General features: G+C 42.5%; 1 protein-coding gene across 3 annotated transcripts in view; it reads left to right on the forward strand.

Moving 5' to 3' along the window:
• ncam1a (neural cell adhesion molecule 1a) overlaps positions 1–22,025 on the forward strand; it is a 615,586-nt gene that overhangs the window by 290,003 nt on the left and 303,558 nt on the right. The window lies entirely within an intron of this gene.

Here is a 22,025-nt window from a genome sequence, read left to right on the forward strand (position 1 = left end):
ACTGGATCCCGTCTAGAGGCAGGACTCCCCTGAAAAAGATCTTCTAAAATCTCAGTGGGATCTCGTGGTCGAATAAGAGTCAATAAATTCAAAATCCATCTACATGCAAAGCCAAGGTGTCCAAGCGTAGTTCTAGAAGTCTGAATAATGCATTTTATTGCCGCTTTGAATACACATTTAAATTGTCACTTCGGTTAGAGCTCGGGTATAACTTTTTCCAATTACCCCGGCACGCAACACAGCGCCCGGGCAGCTCCCACCATTCCCAAGCGAGCCTATTCCAAAAACACTGTATCATGAAACTGATACCTCGGTGCAAGTCTTAACCAGCGCGTTCCAATTTGCGGGACGGTAATCCTCTCTAAACTCGGGGTAGTCTTTGGAACAGCCCGGGATTAGGAGCACCGTTCGCTCTGTTCTCTGCGCACTTCATTGACTCGCTCTTATGAATTTGCCTTATCTCATCCCGGCTGCTACGAAGACAAATAAAGCTGGTTGCCTTTGAAATAACAGTCTGCTAACACCGCCCCGGCTCTGTTCTCCAAAATGTTCAGAGTGTTCCGTTTTTTGTTCTTCAAACACGGGGGGGATGTAGCGCGTTGTCGAGGTGATTGAATTATTTGTGCTACAAGTGGATTCTCGCCGGGAACAGTTCAGGGTTATAGCTGTTAATGTTATAATGTTGATCCATCATGAAAGCATACTTGTTGATACGGCATGTCTGACTTTTGAGAGCTGCTTAATATTATTTTTTTTACCTTGTAGTAGAGTGAAATGCATTTTGTCCTTGCAGTATATTGTGTTTGCAGACATTTGTGGATGTAAAGTGGCGTCTGTGCGCATTACGGTAAACCCAGACATAGCAGTGAAGCTGAAAACAAACAATAATGTCAGAAGGAGATCTTTTTCTGGCAGTTATAACTTCCCTGAATAATAAGGCACCGGGGCTAGGATAAATGCACGTATCTGTTCAAAACTTTCGAAAAGAATTACACCGTCAACAAAAAGTGTGATCGATTTACAAAGAGAAGCACTCACAAACTTCACTGGATTTGAAACTAAAACATTACTTCCCCAATTCAGAAAAGATCCTTGAAGATGCAGCAACACATCTCTTTAATTCAGATCATAAAATACTATATTCAAAATGACTGCGTCACTTTTTAGAAAAGATAATTCCGAAAAAATATCAATGCAGACCAAACAGGCTTTGTCAACAACCGACAGAGGGATGATAACGTTCAACAATGCTACAGTTCAATGATCACCAATAATCATGTTCAAGGTCACAATGATTATATGCACAGTATCTGGAAGCAAAATGCAGACTTTGCCATTTATTAAATAAACAGACAACGTCTGTCTCGTGCATTTTACTGATTACAAAAGTAGTAAAAGTTTATTTAACACTAAAGATGTGTTTGGGAAGCAGCCACACAACTATGTCCCACTTTCATGATTTGAAAACGAGGCAATAAAGCAACTTAAATTAAAGAAGAACTACGAAATCTGTCCTCCTCATTTGAACCTTCAACCAGTGCCTCAGGACAACCCTTTAAGTAAAGCCGTAGGAACCCAATGGAGAACATGCAAACTCCACACAGAAAGTTCCCCAATAGTGTCTTTTGTGACCACGTCTGAAAGGTGCTATATACATAAAGTTCTTCTTCTTCTGCTTCTGCTTCTCCTGCTTTTTCTTCTTCTTCTTCTTCTTCTTCTTCTTCTTCTTCTTCTTCTTCTTCTTCTTCTTCTTCTTCTTCTTCTTCTTCTGCTTCTTCTTCTGCTTCTGCTTCTTCTTCTTCTTCTGCTTCTGCTTCTTCTTCTTCTGCAGTGGCAAAAAATGGATCATGATGCAATACCGCAAAGCATAGTGGGGTGTAGAGCAACCCAAACAAGTGCTCATTTTGAATGGGTGACTATAGTCAGATAGTCAGTCTTCGAAAGTTTCCTGCAAGAAAACATGTTCAAACGCCAATGAACTAAGCACTGCTCTTGGGGCTTGTCAAAATGGGACTCTAGATGTATTTTTTATCCCATTTCCAAAGCCTGGTAAGATCTGCGACAACATGACATAATTAGAATTGGCCGAACAAGAAAAACAGACAAGGCAAAGCAGTGGCAATATTTATGCGGACGAGCGACTTTGTGGATCAGATCAATGGTTTCAGATATGTTTATTCTCTGCATTTTGTTCATGGGGAAGGTCTTACGTCTCTTAGATGTGGAGTTATCAGGGAAGCAACACTGATGTTAACGAAAGGCCCCAAACAGCATGCCCACCCAAACGTGGGCGAAAGAGGCTTTTAACAGATCTAAGCCGCAGAGAAGGCTCATCATTACAAGACTCTGCGGCTCCACTAAATCATGTATGATGGCACGTCACCTGAATATAAGTCAGCATGCAGGCACATAAATGTGGCTTGTTTGTTTGTCTAGTTTTGTGATGTCAACTGTAGCATTGGATTTTGACCAGGAACATAAATCAGGACCGGATTTGCAGTGAGACCAGAATGCCAATCTCTTAGCATAGCTTCATCTTGGCTGCAACTTGTTCCCAGAAAACCCCACATTGTTGAAGTATTTAAAAGTGGAAGTCCTTCTCTCTCTCTCCTTTTTTTGTGTGTCCTGCATGAGATTTTCCAGCTGGCAGAAAAAAAAAAATGCCAGTCGTCTGGAGCTGTGGCAGTGGTCGGACCTTGGCTCTCCTCTCCAGGCTGAGGGCATTTGCATTCTGCGGAGCTGTCTGCAGTGGAAGTGTCTGTCCTAGCATTAGCGCGGCGTGATGAATGAGCGTGGCACCGATTTAAGGAGGAATCAAATGCTCTTTTCACACAATGGCACTAAAGTCGGCGAAGGAACACTCACTAAATGCTTCAGAATTTAATTGAGGCTCGAAAGCCTGACAGCGCATGACGTATGGTAAATTTACTGCCTTTGAAATGGTTTGATTCGATCTCATGGTGACGCTTTGTTGACGGAGGTATCAGAGTATGAAGAGAAAAGAAAAGCTAAGAGTGGAGAAATCTGCAAATTCCTCTCAGTGGAGTTTGAACTGCAGGGCTGTTGATCATTAACAGTATATACCAAGACGTTGCTGACTTTAGATTTGACTCTCTGTCTTAATTTGTCGAAGATTATTCCATTTTTCACAGACTTTGGGGCTTAAACAGTTGCTTATGCTGATTCAATAGCACCAATTACTGAGACAAATCGCACCATATTTCTCTCAGTGTTTTAGGGGAATTATAATAGATGCAACATAAAGCATGAAGTCTAGTGTCCTGACAGATTTTCAGGCTTAAGTGTTGTGTGGTGCGCTGAAGCTGAAGCTGACGGGCACTCAGTGACTGCAGGGGAGCAGCCCCGGCAGCAGAGGGCTGGAGCTCCACTGGGAAACACAGCGGACCAGCAGCATGTGCAAGTCAAGGCGAGACAGTAGATGTGAATGAGGAGGTTTTTGCAAATAATGCATTCTGCAATAAATCTGCCCAAAAATGCATATATTTTCAGCGACTAAATGTGAAAAATGATTAGGCTTAAATGTATGATTTTATTTTGCTCATAAATTAGTTACGAAAACTTTTTGTGAGGGTATGTTTTAGGTCTTGTTTAGTTGTACAATAAGCAGTTTATTAGTGTTTAAAAGAAATGAATTTTCACCATGTTTTATTTTTATTCTAAAGTCATTAAATCAGCCTTGGAATTGGATATAAAAAGAAATCCCTCTGAAAGTCCCAAGTCTCTGCTACTCATTTGGAAATATTTTCACCACAATGAGGAAATTGCATTTTGAATAAATGGCCCTGGAATTAAAATTTTGAAAATAAATCTGAGGAAAATCGTTGAATCAATGCAATAATTAAATATTGCAAAGATTAGGGATTTTTGTTGTTGTTTCCAGGTGAAGGTTTATATGTTAAGAGACCAATCTGGACCAAAACCTGAACAAGATTGTCATTCCTTATTCCTCCCTAGTTACATAATACAATACATAATATACATACATAATAGTTACATACAACAGCAGTGGAGAGATGGCAGGTCAGTCTCCTGTTACAGCGTGTTCCTACAACGGACAACAAGGTGAGAAACTCTGCCCCCATGAGGCGGGCAGAGGAGCAACAAGCCTCCACAGTTCTCCAGGACCTGTCAATCAAAGCCCAAAACAAACCCATATAACAAAAACCAGCGTGGTTAAGAATTTGATTCTCCTCTCAGTGGCGTCGCAGGAGGCAAATGTATCTTTAAAAAGAATAAATTCCAAGTGTAAAGTCTGTAAAGTCGAATTGTATATCACAGAGTTCCTTCTGGAGCCGCCCCAGGCCAGTAGAGGTAATGCTTTCCTTGTCCATTGGTTAAGTGTGTTTTAGAATCCTAAAGAATCTATTTGTTGAACTGCAGATCATTGGATACACAATAGATCAAAGTGAGTCTGAGAAGGCCAAAGGGAACAGGTGTATTTTCAAAAGAGATTTAAAAACAGGCACAGATGAAGCAAGTCTAATGTGCAAAAGCAGCTCATTCCATCATTTTGGTGCAGCCACTGCAAAAGTCCTCTTCCCTCTGAGCTTTGGGTTGGTCTTTCGGGACCCCGAGAAGGAGCTGGTCAGTCCACCTGAGAGGCTGAGATGGAGTGCAGGGATGCAGGAGCTCAGAGAGGTACAGTGGGGCGACACCATTAAGACATTTGAAAACAAACATGGATCTTAGAGTGCACAGGCAGCCAGTGAAGTGAAAATAAAATTCAATCTTTCGTGTGCCAGCCCAATGAAATATTCGGTTTGATACCTTGGACCTACAAGACCTGACCTGGAAAGGTTTTAGCAAATGTTCCCCACGTAGTAACAGGTTCGTTGGGGGCAGGAACCCAAAGTTCACCCCTTGAACCTGAAAGTCTGAAACCATCCCTGTGCGGCTGGAACTTTCCCCTGTCCGTACTTTTGTTTTGACCTCATGGCAAGACATCATTTTGATTTCGATAAGTTTCATTAAAATGATCTCCTAACTTAGAATCTTTCTCTTTTCTGTCTCTCCTCTTGCTGCTGTCGATGATTCATCACCATCTCCCGTCCGAAAAGGTATGAAATTCAGTTTTTAAAAATGTTTCTCACACTTTGCATTACTATTAAGTCCGTTAACTGCTCAGCTTGATTGATTTTTTTTTTTTCATCCTGTAATTGCCTTGCGCCGTGTTTTCTGTTCTTTGCCTCGAATGTAAATTGCTTCTGCGTTTGGGATAAATCGGTGCTTCTCCCAGCCTACACCTGTGCTTTTTTTTTAAAGACAGTCCCCCCAGTCCTGGCATGAACTCCTCACTAAGCCACTGTCTTATCTCGTTTTTACCCCCCAATCTTACGCAATGAATATGCAACAAGCTAATGGTTTGCAAATGAGGTGAGCGCTTGGAAGTCCGCCAGTGCAGGGGATGCTAAAAAGAGCATTCTCGCGCTGCTTTTTTCTACCACCGCCGGGTCCTGAATTAAGTCCAACAGTCCGAGCTATTTACTCTCTTGCTAGGGGAAGACTTCCGGACTTGCAATTACTATGCTAGCTGCTTTCTAATGAGGTTGTGTGTTTGCGAGCGCTGCGGCTGCGGGTTGGTATGCAAAACAACAGCTGTACGACAAACATGCGAAGAGGGAACGTCCTGTTTGTTTGAGCTCTTAGCCGTATTACTCGGAGCTTATCAAAAACCAGCCAAGAAATGTGTTGTGTTTCATTGGTGGTAATGCACACTTAAACTGAAATGTTCCTCTGGTCTGTATGCCACCGGGTGTTAATCCTTTCAGAACATTTTAGGACTTAAATCGTCTTCAGTGCATGTTGTCAAGTCATCGAGCTGCATTTATATTTTTTCCTCATTGTTAAAGCAGTACTAAGTAACTCTTCCCCCTAGAGGCCATAAGCGCAACTGCAGGTGTAGTAGAAAGTTACAATTTTTTAACGTATTAATTGTCTTGGAGAGTAAATACTACACCGACAGGAAAGGCGAAGGGAGAGAGGGTTACAGTGCATCCAATTATACAATTGAAGTTTTTTTTTTTCACTCAAACTTTGCTGTAAATACTGTTTAAAGTGACGTTAGCCCGCAGTTAGCTTTGCCCGTTAGCATGTTAGCTTCTTCTTCGTGATTTCATTAGTGTGTATTGCTTTCTCCAGACCGGAGGCAGTCAAGTTGCAAACATGATTTTCTGGTCAGAGACACCAGGGGGAGATGAAAGACCCTCCAATCATCCCATAAACACTTGTATTACCCCCACAGGGACTACGAAAATGATTTATTAAGGTAAACACGTTACTTAGTACTGCTTTAAGAAAGTTCCACTTGAACTATTTTGTCCTAAACATGACTCAACCTTGAACGCAATGCATGGTTTCCAGTCTCTGTTTGCCAGAGCACTGGGCACAGCTTCACACTTTTGAACACATAGTGCAAAACACATCTTTATTAGCACTGGCAGATGTATGTGATGCCACACACGGCCTGATTTATTATGAGTTGAATTCCAAGTTCTACTTAAAATTAGCATCTATTTTGTAGCGTGTTGCACCTGATTTATCTTTGGAAACTCTGCATATAGTATAGTAGTAGCGCAAATTTAAATAAAAAAAAAACACAGTGGCAGTTTAGTTTATTTATCAGTTTCTGTAGAGAGATGTGTTCTCTGCATTTGACCCATCCTCCATATCGCTGGGTGACCTGTAGGAGCAGTGAGCTGCCAGCGTGGGCTGGTGCTCGGGGACCCATCTCCATGATGTGGAGCCAGGCTGGTGGTCAGAAACACCTGGCTATTGCACATGTTTTTACCACTAACCTTCACAGACCCGGGGAGAACAAGCAAACTCCACACAGGAAGGCCTCGTCGTGGTAAGAAACGAACCCGGGATCTTCGAGCTGCGCCACCGTGTAGATTGGGTCATTTCATGATCGGAAGGTCCGGGGCTTGAATCCCAGCTCTTGAAGGTGCGCACAGTCGTTGTGTCCTTGGGCAAGACACTTCATCCATGGTGTATGAATGAGGGTGTGAATGGGTGACTGGTTCCTCGCTGTAAAATCACTTTGGGCCTAATGAAGGTAGAAAAGTTATATAAATAAGATGAGACCATTTGCAAAATTGAGTATACATTTTATCACGTGACAAAAATCTCACCGGCTTTTAGCACCACTTTAGCACGTGCTATCTGTTTTTGCACATGTGCTTAGATGTCAAGCCCATAAACAGTCTTTAGTGTTTTGCTGCAGTGTGTTGTATCTGCTTTGGGCGGTGTAGATTTTGACAACAGTGCATTTCAATCTGGACCAGTCATTCTCGAGAAAAAGATATGGGGAGAGTTTTTGATGCGAGGGCCACATTGGGTTTTTGAACTTTCCACGAGGGCCAGACCAGTTGTGAATTTGGTTGTTTCATACAATTAGAGTTCTCAAATAGACTGCTATCGACTAAACACATTAAAAGAGCAACAAAACAGCAGCAGTTATTCATTATCTTTCTTTATGCATTATCTTTCTTTAACCCCTCCCCCTTATTAGGCAATGCATATTGGTCATGTTTTGAGGGCCGGATTGATAGTTGCATCTGTCCTCCGGGCCTTAGTTTGCCCACGCCTGCTCTAGCACAATGCTCAAACAAGCATTTCCAAAGTGCATGTGCAGTAAAAGTCTGGTGCTGACCACAGAGAAGTCCCTGTCCCTCGGATTTGAGTCTCACATCTGGCACCACGAGCTTGCCCAAGTGGGTGTGTAAACTTTGCTGGATTTGGAAGAAAAATAAAAGTGCAGTGTTTAGGCAATTTAGGATCAGGGTCCCATCATTTCACTGCGCCCTCTGCTGGCACCAATGATGTTTGTGGCGCTCAGAAATCAGCCTGTATATATAATATAGCCTGTACTTTCACACTGAAATGAGTTGTAATTTAGCATGTGGGCCCCATGCTTTAGGATGCACTGTAAACACGTGCTGGCCCATATAAGTCAGTGTTTCTTTTCAGGGTATGGGCAACATATGCTTATAAAAAGAGCCCTTCTGAGCTTGAAGTATAATGGTAGATTTATGTAAGATTTTAAAAGGCTCGGGATTAAAGGGGCTATATCATGCTATTTTAGCCATTCCAAAGTTAAGTATAGGCATTTATATGATATATTGTACCTCTACCATTATGGAGCACTCATTTTTGTGATAAATATAAGTGTTTTCTGGAGGTATTTTTCAAACCCGGAAGACAAAACGCTTCGATTCAGTTAACTCCGCCCCCTCTGTCCGCACGTACTTTACCGTAACATAAATAAACAGCAATAAGTGAAGTTACTTCACGATGCAGTTATACGGAGTTGACATCTGCAACACAGCTTCATAAATGGCTAACATACAAGCTAATATGCAAACACACAAGCTAACCCGCGTTTGGATTGACTCACCCTCTGCTCCATCGCTGTTTACAATGTGGGACTCGCGTTGGTTATAAAAGTTAATCCACTTTGATTCTGGCGAAGGTTCACCAAACATCCATCAGTGACAGTCACAGAAAAACAATATTTTGGTTGATAGTCGCTGAATCCCGGAGAAAAAAACAGCTGAGTGGCCTCTTCCTGAAAAGGGTTGAATATAAACTCCTCGTCCTCGTAGCCAAACGCGCTTCTTTTTCTCCGTCCGTGACATTATCGTTAGTTAAGAATAAAGAACAGGTGTGTCCAGAGTAGGTAACGAGCTCCATCTTCACAGCTGCAGCGCAAACATGACTGATCTGTTCAGACGCGATGTGTTTTTTTTTAGTTTTTTTTTTACATTTTTTACTCTTTGTTTCTCTCTTATGACAGAAATAATGAAAAAGCTGTTTTACAAATTAAAATCAGGCCGTAAGCATAGAATTAAGACATTACATTACAGACGTCGAGCACTTCCGTTCCGCTGTTACGACATCACTGAACACTCAGTCGTTCACGAGGAGAGGGAGGAGCAGCTGCTCAGAGAGCAGGATTTCAGGAGGATTGCGGAGAGCTGCGTGAATGAAGCCACAAACCACTCTGGGGGTGTTTTTGATAAGGAAATAGCATAACAACATGGCTAAAAGCTCCAAAAAGTCGATTTTGCATGATATAGGACCTTTAAAGGAGGATAGGATTGAGTTGTGGCAGAGTAGTAAAAAAGGGAAGGGAAGTGTTGTTAGTCATTAGTCAATTTTAGTTTCCCATGCTGCAATTTTCGGAATATTCAGTCTTTCTTGTCATGCTTTTTGAAGTAGTTGTGTTTTTTTATCATGCTGTGGCTGACAGGGGTTTATTTTTGATAAAATGTTTGAAAACGAACACCTAACATTGAGTGATTTTCTGAGCTGTTGTGTGCAGACATTGTGAAACGGAACAAGAATAAGCAATTACACTTTTTTTTGTATTTGGGCAAGACACTGCACCCTTTCATTTGCTCATTTACAGTCACTTTTTGAAGAAACATCTTGGATTAAAATGTCATGTTTTATTCTTTGCTTGGATAATAGCTGTTTTCCTACGGGCTTTGTGCAGAGAATGTTGCATAGTGACATAATGCTAACTTCCTGTCACGTTTATGTCATAAGAAGAGAAAGCCGCGTCTCGCTCAAACAAATATTTAAACAGAACGTGTCATAAAACAAGCAGCTGCTGAGTAATCACTTACAACATGTCAAAACTTAACTCATGATGTAAACACTTCATCAGAGGAGCCTTCTGTGTTTATAACGCTAAGTGTTTTAGCCTTGACGCTAAAGGCTAGCTTTAATTTAATGTTAACATATGATAAAATAACACCAGATTCTGAATCATATTTAGGAAACGCTCTCAGATTAAACACACACACACACACACACTGATTTTATGTTTAGTGTATGTTAAAATGTGGAAAGGAAGTGGTCTTTACCCTACACTGACCAACAGGAAGTTAGCCAAAAACATTATTTGCAAAGCGCCCATTACATCAACATTAGAACCTCTATCTGACTCTCTCAAAGGCCTTGATCTTCCGCCTGGCGTAACAACAGTGTTGCTCAAGACGAGGTCGGTATCTTGCGTACAAACAATGGGGTCGTCAGTGCGGTGGGAAAAAAGGGGTCGGCGGAGGCATGTTGTGCTACAAACGCTGACGACAACGAGCGCTTCCCCTTTGCTCACCTCTTCTCTTCTCTATATTAACTTGCCGCGCAGCCTCGTGCATCTTATTAAGCACTCACAGGACAGACAAGCTATTTCTCCCACTGTGAGTTAAACACTGCCCGACTGCTCTAGTGCCAGTATTAAAGAGTGCTGGGCAAACGTGATCAAAGCACCAGCCTGTGTGCCCCCCACACCCGCAGTACATTGGAGGTAAAGCTTGGGGAGGGACCACTGCTGTGCATAGCATCGCCCCCCACTGTCCAGCCAGCGAAAAGCAAAATCCCAGGACGGGAAAGGCCAAACTTGCATATTTACACCCTGATTGGTCAGATTCTTTTGTAAACTCCATTATCCTTAGGGTTAGGGCTAAGGTAAGGTTAGGTTACTTTTTTCTTGAGTAACTGTTTGAGGCCTCACTTATTACTTCTCCATCCATTTTCTTCCGCTTTATCCGGGGCCGGGTTGTGGAGGCAGCAGTCTCAGCAGAGATGCTCAGACTTCCTGATCCACACACACCTCCTCCAGCTGTTCTGGGGGGACCCCGAGGCCACACCAGGCCAGCTCGGAGACATAGTCCCACCAGTGTGCCCTGGGTCTTCCACGAGGCCTTGTCCCACGAGGACATGCCTGGAACACCTCCCGCGGGAGGCAACCAGGAGGCTCCGAAACAGATGCCCTAGCCACCTCAGCTGCTTCTTTCCACGTGAAGGAGCAGCGACTCTCCTCCGAGCTCCTCCCGGATAACTCATCCGATCTCGAAGGGTGCGCCCAGCCACCCTGTGAAGGAAACTCATTTCCGCCACTTGTATCCGCGATCTTGTCCTTTCTTGCCCTTATTACTTCTACCAGAGTAAAATTGCTTTAAAGTAACTCTATGGGCCGAATCTTGCGAGGATTGCTCAGACGGGAGGCGTTCCTTGCAATCAGGGGGTGGCCAGACTCGCATAAGAATGTTGTGGTGCCGCTGCCTCCCCATGCTTTCCCCAGGCCACCACTGCGGAAGCGTGCAATGTTTAATAAAGCTGAAAGGAAGGAGATTGAGCGAAGGGAATGCAGCAAGCGCTCATTGAAGTCAGCGCTGCTTATAGTACACGCCTCCGCCGACCCACTTTTTTTCCAAAGCAACGCCTTCAGGCTTCCGGCGAAAGCACTAGCGCAAAAGGGTCGGCTGTGACTAAGACCATCCCTGCGCCAGGTACAAGATCTGGCCCTATCCTAAGGTTAGTTGTTTGTATCATGACATTAAAGGCAAGATCATGATTAACTAAATTCTTGAGTCAATATTTTCGCTATTCTTTTATTTATAGTATGGAGCACAAACCAATACCCTCCTCTGTGTAGAGGTGACTGGAGGCTGATTAGCAGCCACTTCACTGCCAGCCCGCCCCAGGGCAGCCTCAGCGACTGAAGTCCTCACCACTGGAAGCGCTTTTGATCTACATTTTGCAACAATGAGCTTTCAATTCTATGAGCTTTCAATTCTTGCTCATGTGCCTCATTCATTTTCCAAACAAGACATAATTCACTGCACCCAACCGCACTTCAAACACTTTCCTCGTGTAAATTATTATTCCACTCAATTTTATGGAAATTCCCATTCAGCCCGATCACTTGTGCTTTGATTAACAGCGAGAAAAATAATAAGTCTTTGCTCGCGAAACCAAAATCAAATCAGTTTGAGCTTTCCTGCACCACAGTTTCTCTTGAACCGTGAAGCCATTGTTTACAATCCCCCCCCCCCCCCCCCCCATTGTTGCCATGACAGCATTACGGCGCAAACAATTCAACCATAAGTGCTCTACCTCCCGAACTTATCTGTCCTTGATGGCCCTCGCTTTAAAGCTTTATTTGTTTTCCCCCTTTCAATTCATATCACATCAATAACTAGCTTCCTCCCCCTAGCCGCCTTTAGCTTTTTGGTTTCATAAACAAGAAAGATGTTCCGAACGCGCTGTAATCCCTTTAGCATGGATAGGATGAAATTGCTTTTGAAGGCTAGTGATTTTTGCTGATAAATATAGATGATAAAACGGGGATTAAAAGTCAGCGGAATGGAGACGGCGGCAAAACGCGTCCAAATATTAAATTGGGAACAGCAGCGGCAAAGAGAGTGCAGTATTTAAAAATGGATGCGCTAAATCAATACCCGCTCAGTTCAGCTTTAAGACTGTTTTGGAAATGTAACATGAAGCAAAGCACAAGCAGAGGTTATCGTGGAAGGCGGGAACAGGGGGCATAGATGCTAGAACTCACAACGAGAAGGTCCCAGATCTTTCTTTGTGGAGTTTAACAGCATGCTCTCCCCGGGTAAGCTTGGTGTGCTCAATCTATATATCGCTGAGGACTCAAAATGTCCTTCAAGACGGAGTAATATGGGTAAAGCTGCACGATTTTGCAAGACGTGCGAGAGTAAACTGCAGACTCCTTCGTATCTAGGCTCTGTTGTCCGTTGATGTTGTATATCATTGACACGACACTTGACAGAGATCGTAGTTGCAGCGAGAGGAGGCTGCATGATGTCGGTTGAAGCTCATCTTTGGAGGTCTGGTGGTTCTATTATAAGTCTTTGTCCCTGTGTGACTGTACGACCTACGATTTTCTCCACGACAAGTGATCGGTCATCGCAAACGGACGAAATCGTGCAGTGTACACCCGGCTCATCTAAAGCAGGGGTTCTCAAGCGTTTCACGCACTTAAAAGAAACATTTGATCATTCACCAGGCCTAGATCAAGATCAAATCAGGATTAATTAAATCTGTATTAACCTGAAGTAGACTAATGTGTAAATTGTGTGTAAACCATGTCTAATCCAGAAAAGCACCCATGATGTAATGAATGACGTCTAAAAGGCCATATGAGCCTGAGTACCACCACAGTTTGAGAACCACTGACTCACAGCCATAATACTAACAAGCCAGACCTTTTCTTTTCTTCGGGCAGTATGCATGCTAATACTTTTGCCGGAGCTTGGAAACCCAGGCATTCTAAGTCATTTAGCAGATATTCTCTATAATGGCTCAACAGCCAGAGGGTAATTTCACAGCCGCTGTCAGACTCGCAGGGTGTATATAGGTCAGCCTGAGCGGCAATTGATGATCAGTCATGTACAGTTATACATAGTGTGTATGAATCTATCGCCAAGAATTGCTGGCACGGCTGAAACAACAGCTGTTTGTTCAAAGAGGGAAAGTTAAAAATGTATATACAATGCATTATATATTTTATTACCTAATAAGCCGCCAACAATCACTTCGACGTAAATTTGCATGCGTCTTGGAAAGAATAACTCAAATATATAACCAATGAGGTAACGTTTTGACTGCCACTGACAGAAATTTCCATCATTTAGACTTTTTAATATTTAAAAAAAAAACAGGGGGAAAATGCTAATAAATGTACAGACTATAAATATCGAGCCCTAACATATATTGTGTATCTGTTACTTATTCAACGATAAGTCGATATAGTAACTATCTAGATATAGTACACCGATTTAGTCCATTGTTTATGCCCCCTGTAGCTAACCATCAATGTGTTACGTTAGCATACCGTACGCCTACTCAGCCTGTTGTTTTATTCTTCATTAGGCATTTTATGGCTCGTGCGCCTTATACTCCGGAGCGACTTATAGTCCGGAAAATCTGGTACTTCAAATTGGCTCAATGTAAAAAGTTTGGAAGCTGTGCTAAACTAAAACAAGAAGCATTTCAGAAAGTTGTCGCCTACTACACAGTTTTGTCTTTAGATAAAAGAATATCCTTTGGTAATTTCGACTATTCAAATTACAATTTTGTGTGTGATTAATCTTCGACACCTAGAATAAAATAGGTGCTAACATCTTCAATCAAATGCATCCAGAGTTCAAATTCTTCCTCCGTGAGTGAAGGTTACTTTGTGTCTGGAACGATTAGCGAGAGATGAAGAGATTACCTTCATCAAAAATGATTTCTCTGCACAAGTCATTGAGTGAAATGGAAATTGCACATCACGTTTTGATTATAGGCACGGTTCATTTGAATTTTCTCTTTTCCCTTTCTACGGTGAAGGAAATTCACTAAAAAAGGCGAGGCTGTTTTGGCACAAAGTTGTGAAAAGAAATAATAAATGGTTGGGCAAAATTCATTTGGTTCGTGCTGATAAGGTGCATTGGATTTTAGGTTGTAATAAATTGAGTTTATTCTGCTACATCAGACTATGGGGAATTTGGTCCACATTTGCCATATGTTTTATGCTAGTTGGTGAGGAAGCACAGATAGGAATTTTAGGTTGGCAAAACCTCCAAACTATGTGGTTTTGAATGCATTGGTAATCTTTCCACTCACATGCCAAAGGTCTGCAGTGCAATTGTCGCTGGTATTTCCAAGTTTGCAAACTAATCGAAGTATACTTTTGGAAGAACTTCACTCCATTCACGCAGAAGGTTTTCTTTCTCTAACTTTCTTAATCTATTTAAAAAAAAAAAAAAAGATTGCTATTAACAAGGACTGATGGAAGTACATTAGTCAAGATTAACCCCATTGAGATCTTTGGGATGTGCTGGAGAGGGCTTTGCACAGGGGTCACACTCTCCAATCGTCAATGGAAGATCTTGAGGAAAAACCAAAGCAACACTGGATCTTATGACATTTTAGAAGCTTATTGAAGCAATGCCACAGCAAATGTGTGCTTTAATCAAAGCTAAAGGCAATCCAACCAATTGTTTTTTTCCTTTTGTTGCGACTTTGTGTTTTGGTCAGGCATTGTACGTACAGTATTTGGCCACTCTAATGTGGAGGACTTCGACTCCTCCGACTTCCACTTGGGCGGCATGGTAGAGCAGCGGTCAGTGCCATCCACCTTGACGGGGCCTTTCTTTGTGGAGTTTGCATGTTCTCTTCGTGTCTCTGCTTTCCCTTACCACAAAAAAAAAAAACATGTGCAATAGGCGAATCCTCCAGCCAGGTGTTTCTGACCACCAACCTGGCTCCACTTCATGGAGATGGGCCCCCGAGTGCAGCACTGCCACTGCCCACTGCTCCCTATGGGTCGACCAGTGGCATCGAGGGATGGGTTAAATGCAGAGGACAAATTTCGTTGTACAGTTCATGTATAATGACTAATAAAGCAACAAACAAACAGACTTACGTAATTCGCACAGGTCTGTGAAGTTTCTTGCCTACGAACTAACATTATTGGTGGGAAAGAGTGTCCTTCTTTACAAACAGTCTTTGGATCCTCTCCCCTGGCACAGGCAGAAAGAGCCTTGTGCGTTTTGATGAATATGAGCTTCTACCATTGGGGGAAACGATATACAAACATTCTTTGATTCAGCACTTTTTGTTCGGGCCTTTTATGTTCTTGTAATGCCTCGATGGAAACTGATGTGCATTGTGGCCTTAATATATGTAATGTATCCTTTTGCACTGTGATTGTTTTGTCACAACCATATTCCATTGTTGAAGTTATGCAGAATGAGCTGACTGTTTTCCTTTTGCGCTTCTGCAAGTGTTTATCATGGTAATGTAGGAACCACAGCATGGCAAGTCCAGGACAAATTTCTCTTAGGGACAACACAGTTTAACCTAACACAATCCTTATTTTAAGAAAACCTACTCACCTTTGCAAACTGTGAGTAGGCTTGAGTGATATTGAATAGTATTAACACGGATTGACATCACTGATAAGAACTTCCGGAAATGAAGTCAGATGGGGCTTGTGATAAACATAAAGGCCTGTAACACGACAAAGCAAGCCCTTGGGATAAAAAAGAAACATGGGGAAAATGCAGTGAGAGGCTTTAATTTTAGGGGCCAGAAATGAGAAGAAAAAAAAGTTGTTTTCTAACACACATGATTTGCATAATCCCTTAATAAAATAAAGAGCCGTTTGGGAGCGAGAAGCAAAATTTTCACTGCAAGCCGAGCCAAAAGAACCCAATCCCTGAAAATAGCAGAATTTTTCATCACTAAACCAACAAAGCCACCGCTATCCCTGTAGTTTTGAAGCCAGATCAATGCTGCCAGCTCTGAAACCATCGCATCGCTTTTATTTTCCCAATCCCGGTGGCAGTTAATTAGGGTGATATACAGCACCCCTGTCTGGTGCCCGTAGATCAGTGGGAGAAAACTCAGACAGAGTGGAGTGGAGTAGAGGAGGGAGCGTTTCAAAGGGGGCGGACATCTTGCAGCTATTAAATTCATCAATAGTGACGCTCCCCTGCAGGGCACAGCAGACTGTTTGCGCTACAGGCAAAACAAGAAGCGAAAGAGTCTGAGACAGTGCGGAACACGCTGTAGGACAGTGCGTCTAAAACTGGTGGTACTTGGGCATCTTCAGGTGGTATTCGAGGTTATCTGCAATTGTACTTCATTTTCAGTTGAATATTTTGATTGCTAGGTTATTTATGACCCGTGTTTTCTGGTTTAGATATAGTTTACACCCAGTTCAAACAGCATTTGGACCAATTTAGCTGTATTTTAGGTCCATTTAAGAGTTTAGTCCTGATGTGATCTTGGTGATTTGATACTTGGAAGGCTAAATATTTTATGAGTTGGTACTTTTTGAGGAGTGCTAGAAACCCAAGCTAGCTAGAACTAATCAATTTAGGATGTTACTTGGGGGCTAGGGTTATAGTTAGGAACGGCAAATGTGATGCAAGTTATGTTTCATTCACACAAATCTCACACATTGCTTTAGAAACCAGAAGGTCTTGGCTTTTAAATGAGGTATCACACTGGCATTTAGGCTGTAAGCTCTCCTGTCAATGCGCTTTTAGATTTGGACATGCATAAATGCTAATCCTAAACCGAAACCCTGGCAGGTAACAGGTTACTAACTTAAAGGAACAGGCCACCGTTTTTCCATACTGAAATATGTTCTTACCTGAGCTTAGACGAGTTGATACGTACCTGTCTGGTCTTTGTTCCTGCCCGTGGAAGAGTTCAGATTCAGAAATCTTTATTGATCCCTCAAGGGCAATTGATTTGCTGCAACCTCAGACAGATATTGCACAAACACACATCACAACGCTCACTGTGTGTCACCTACAACAAGACACACAATGGATGATAAAAAAAATAAAAAAAATAAAAAGGTTTTTGGTAGAGTGTGGTAGCTTCCAACTTCACCCCCATTTGGAGCTATAGGAATGTGCTGGGAGAGGCCAAATGCTAACAACGTCTTTGGACGTTTTGTGTGACTGAGCATCGTCTAAGCTCAGGCCAGAACATATCTCAGTATGGAAAAATTTGGTGATGCAGAAACTTGTAAGAATGACACTTAATTGATTATTATTATTATTTGAAGAAACTTTTGCAAGTGCTATAATCAGGCCACACACAAAGATCAAAACATTACAATAATTGCCAATTAGCATTTATTTCATCAAATAAACTGACATTGGAGTGTTTTCTGCACATGTACTTGCAAATCCAGTTCCCCCTGCGTAGGGAACTACTGTTATATTTCTGTCACTTTCCGTTCCATATTTGCGACAATGTCATTGGACCCCTTGCTATTTCATGGTTGAAAACACCTCACGGAGCCAGTCGTGACCAATAGTTACCTTAGAGAGACTATATGGAGTTTATAAATGTTAAAACTAAGTATTTTCCTCCCCCTATACATTCCAGCCATGTCCTAATGTATAGAATGAGCTCAGACCTGTTCACCACAACTGCCTCTAAAACCCTGCACTGTCACTCAAAAAGCCGTCATGCACAAGCTTAATATAGAGACTGCAGCTACGCATAAGACCTGAGGTGGCAGTAGTGAGCATAAAATGACCAACTTGCATCTAGTCTCTTTAAGGAAAACATAACTTGCAATATCTACTTTATGGAGCTTTTGACCATGTTCCTACACAGTTCTCTCCTGGTGCTGTATTTAGCTTCCATCACTTTGCACTTTGGGCTTTTAAGACTCAAGATTGAAGAGATTTAAAAAAGGCTTGAGAACCCAATCTGCCTATAATTAGAAAATAATGATTTGGGGGTGGAGGACTTTTGAACACTGGAATGATCAAGTGCGATGTTATTATTCGGACATTTGAGAAACCTCCCGAGGCAACTGAATCTTGAGGAGGCCAAACAAACAAAACACAAAGTCCATGTATGTTTGTTCATGAGAGAACGGTAACGTCAGTTTTCTGGAACATCGTCCTCTCTTGTTGCAAATGAGCCTTGTCCAGTCGACCGTTCGTTCGTGCCATGTTTGACGTTGTTAACACCTCGAGAAGCTGCGTGGGCTGAAACATACTCTGCTGTCAACGCTGCCGTCATTCACAGACCACACTTATGCACTTTACACTTCTGCCAGGCCGTAAATCACAGTTAATCACCGCTCGTGCATCTGAGGTTGCTATTTTAGACGAGTTCTCCGATGGAAAGAGTCTTGAGAGGCTGAGGAGTGGAGCAGCATCAAGTGTAATTGCTCGATTCAAAATGTCTCTTCTAAGCATTTACTTAGCAATTTTTTTTTGTTATGCACATACACACAGATGAGAGCTGACAATCATGGGCCAAAACATCAACACAAATAAGCTGTTGGCACATCTATGTGGACAGGATTATAACACCACACTGTGTAACATTTCTACAGGAGTCTCCAGATGATGAATAACAGTTCTTTGATAGAAGGTGAACATGCGTTTTACTTTTATGTTGCCTCTAGATTTCTTTCACTGGATTTTCAAAGAATTATTTTACATATAGTAAAACAGTAACATCTTTGCAACATGCTGTATGTGAATCTGAAAGCAGGAGTAAAAGCTGATCTGTAACCGATCCAACTTTACTTGCAGAGCACTTTAACATATTTTATGTACAGAGTTTAGTGCAGAACACAGCAGTGAAGAAGAAGACAAAAGCGGACATTTTAGAAAAGACTACTCTCAAGCTGTGCTAAAAGCAAGTGAGCAAAGTGTGCATTAAGCCAAGATTTAAAGACAAGGCACTTTCACAGTTTGGGAACAACAGCTGAAAATGAGCGGCTGACTTTTCTCTTCCTCTTGGCTTGAGCGACCTTCCGACCTGATGGAGTGAGAAGGAGAGAAGGGCTGTACATCAAAATAGTGAAGCCAGACAACACCTGTCCCTTCTGTTTGACTCAGTTTAGAACTCTTTTAGACCTGGTTTGCGAACAACACTGCCAGACCCAACACGATGTGCCCAAAGACGGAGATCAGCAAACGACCGGAATAACCAGGATTGATTCTTGATCTGGTGGATTGGTCCAAACAGAGTCCAAATCTTAGCCCCACTGAGGATCGTTGGGATGTGCTGGAAAGGCTTTGCACAGTGGCCACACTTTTTCATCATCAATACAAGATCCTCATAACAATTTTAGTGAAGAGCCTATGTCTAATTGTTCAGAAGAAGAAGAAGAAGAAGAAGAAGAAGAAGATCTTTATTTATATAGCGCCTTTCACAGACATGGTCACAAAGCGCTTTTACATGAGACAAATGTACATTCACTCCACGGTGTAAACTACGTTTGTAGCTTCAGTTTCCCCTGGGGGAGACTGTCAGAGGCGCTTTCGCGACTACACACGTCTGCGCCAACGGACCCTCTGACCACCACCATACTTTCACTCACACACATCATTCATCCTGGCCTATTATGAATGAGAGGGAGGGAGGATAGATAGATAGATAGATATATGACTGAAATGCTCAACAATTCTCTATGTCAAGCAATCTTTACTTTATACTTACTCTTAAAGGAACAGGCCACCGTTTTTCCATGCTGAGGTATGTTCTTACCTGAGCTTAGACAAGTTGATGCGTACCTGTCTGGTCTTTGTGCGAGCCCTCAGTCACGCAAAACGACCAAAGATGTTGTTAGCATTTGGCCTCTCCCAATGTATTCCTATAGCTCCAAACGAAGATGAAGTTGGAAGCGACCACGCTCTTCCACGGGCACGAGGACCAGACAGGTACGCATCAACTCGTCTAAGCTCAGGCTAATTTCCATCCATCATCCCCCATGCGCACTCTCAAACACACGCTCATTCATCCTGGCCTATTGTACATGTTTTTAGTGTTGGGGGAAACCGGAGTTCCCGGAGGAAACCTATGCAGAGAACATGCAAGCTCCACACAGAAAGGCCCCGTCCAGGTGGGAATCGAACCCGAGACCTTCGAGCTGTGAAGCACAAGCTATTACTATTTTTACAACATGTTTTTATGGGGCACAAAGAATGTCACCTACAAAATAAAGAAAAAAAAAAAGTCAGGTATAGGGCCTTTAATCAAACTGCCTGTCAGGGGACAACAGGACTATTATGCACTCGCTCTTAATGAAAATATTTGTTCCCGCGTCTTACGAGCTGTTTTCTCGCACCAACGCTGTGACAATAACATTACTTTTTTTTCTCCGTCTCGAATTCCGGGGCTCATGAATGTTTTGTTTCCCCTCCGCTGATTGACAGTTCTTTTTAGTGAAATGATGAGGCCGGGAATGCTGCGTTCACTTGTCGCGCTTTCTCACGGCGCAAAAAAATGAAAAAACCTCCAAACTTCTTCTGGGCTTTTGTGGCATTATTTTAGTATTCTGCCCCGGTGTCTGGCTGCCTGCCGTGTGGATTGGAGTCAGCGCTATAGAGTTTGCAGGGGAGGACATGTCGCTGCTATAAAGATCGCTGCCTATAGAGTTAAAAATATGATGGAGTAAATCTGTACAAGTGTTTTTCTGAAGTGCTAGATTAGTCTGAATGAGTAGGTTGTGTTCATATGCCATATCTAAAGATCTCATGGTTTAAACAATATATATGATCAAAGCTGAAACCCAGTGACATGATGTTGCAGCCTCTTCCCTCCTTCTCTCTCGTTGAATAATGAACCTAACGAACGCTAACAGCCTCGGATTCCCCTTGCGTCCGGTTGCCCCTGGAACAGCGTTAGCGCCAGTTTAGCGCCATTAGCTCCGCCCCTCCGCTCCAAACGCGGCGCATATTCTCTTTATTCGAATGCCAATGCCTCTAACAAGACTCCGAGGAGCGTCTGTCTGGAACGCCACGCTCCAAACGCCACAGTTCTTTGTGCGAGATGTGGGAGAAAGAAACCAGGACGGGTACAGACCTAAAAACTACCTTCATTTTGGGAGATTTTTTGAATCGATGGGATGAAAATGCTCATCAATAGTGTCATTCTTCACCGGTCTCCTGCACGGTAATGAAATATTAAATCATGCTCTTGCTGTGTGACTAGAGTGGCTAATTGCCGAAGCGAAAGCAAGTGTATCCGCATAATGGTTCTTCCTCCAAAAAAATACAAATAAACTTGCTTTGAAACTTTAAACAAGAGCCTAATTTGAATGTGTTGTTTTGACTTTCCGCATGATTATGAGCAGAGGAGACCGGCTCAAAGCAGTGGCTGGAAATTAACAATAGACAACAGCAGAAGTTACTGTGGCACAGTCTGCAAGTGTTTAGCCCCGGGCTGGAGGGTTTTTGGTTAGGATGCACCGATCCGATACTGGTGTAAGATATTGGAGTCGATACTGGAAAAAAAAATGTGAATAAGGGCACGCTGTATGCAGGACTGGACTGGACTGAGAGTTTGTGGTCAAGACCGGCTCTTTACAAAAATCTGTCATTTTCATTGCAATAGCAAAACAATAAGCCCTTCAATTACCGATCCATCATGACAGCAGCGACTCCATCTTTTGATCAAGCGTGTTCTAAATAGTTTAGCTCGAAAGTTACAGCAGGTACTTCATATGGCTATGTTATGTTTATTAACATTGTATGTGTTGCATTGTATTCGTGGCGCCCAATAAATGACTATGGACAATCGTAAACCACAGCTCTCCTACGAGAAAATTTGTGGCCCCCAGACGAAATATAACTTGTGATATTTTATATACTTCTTTGCATATGTTTGTCTAGAATGTAGAAAATGGTGATCGGAGGAGGGTGTGACAA

This window comes from Gobius niger (genome assembly GCF_951799975.1).
Source record: "Gobius niger genome assembly, chromosome: 11".
Lineage (NCBI taxonomy): Eukaryota > Metazoa > Chordata > Actinopteri > Gobiiformes > Gobiidae > Gobius > Gobius niger.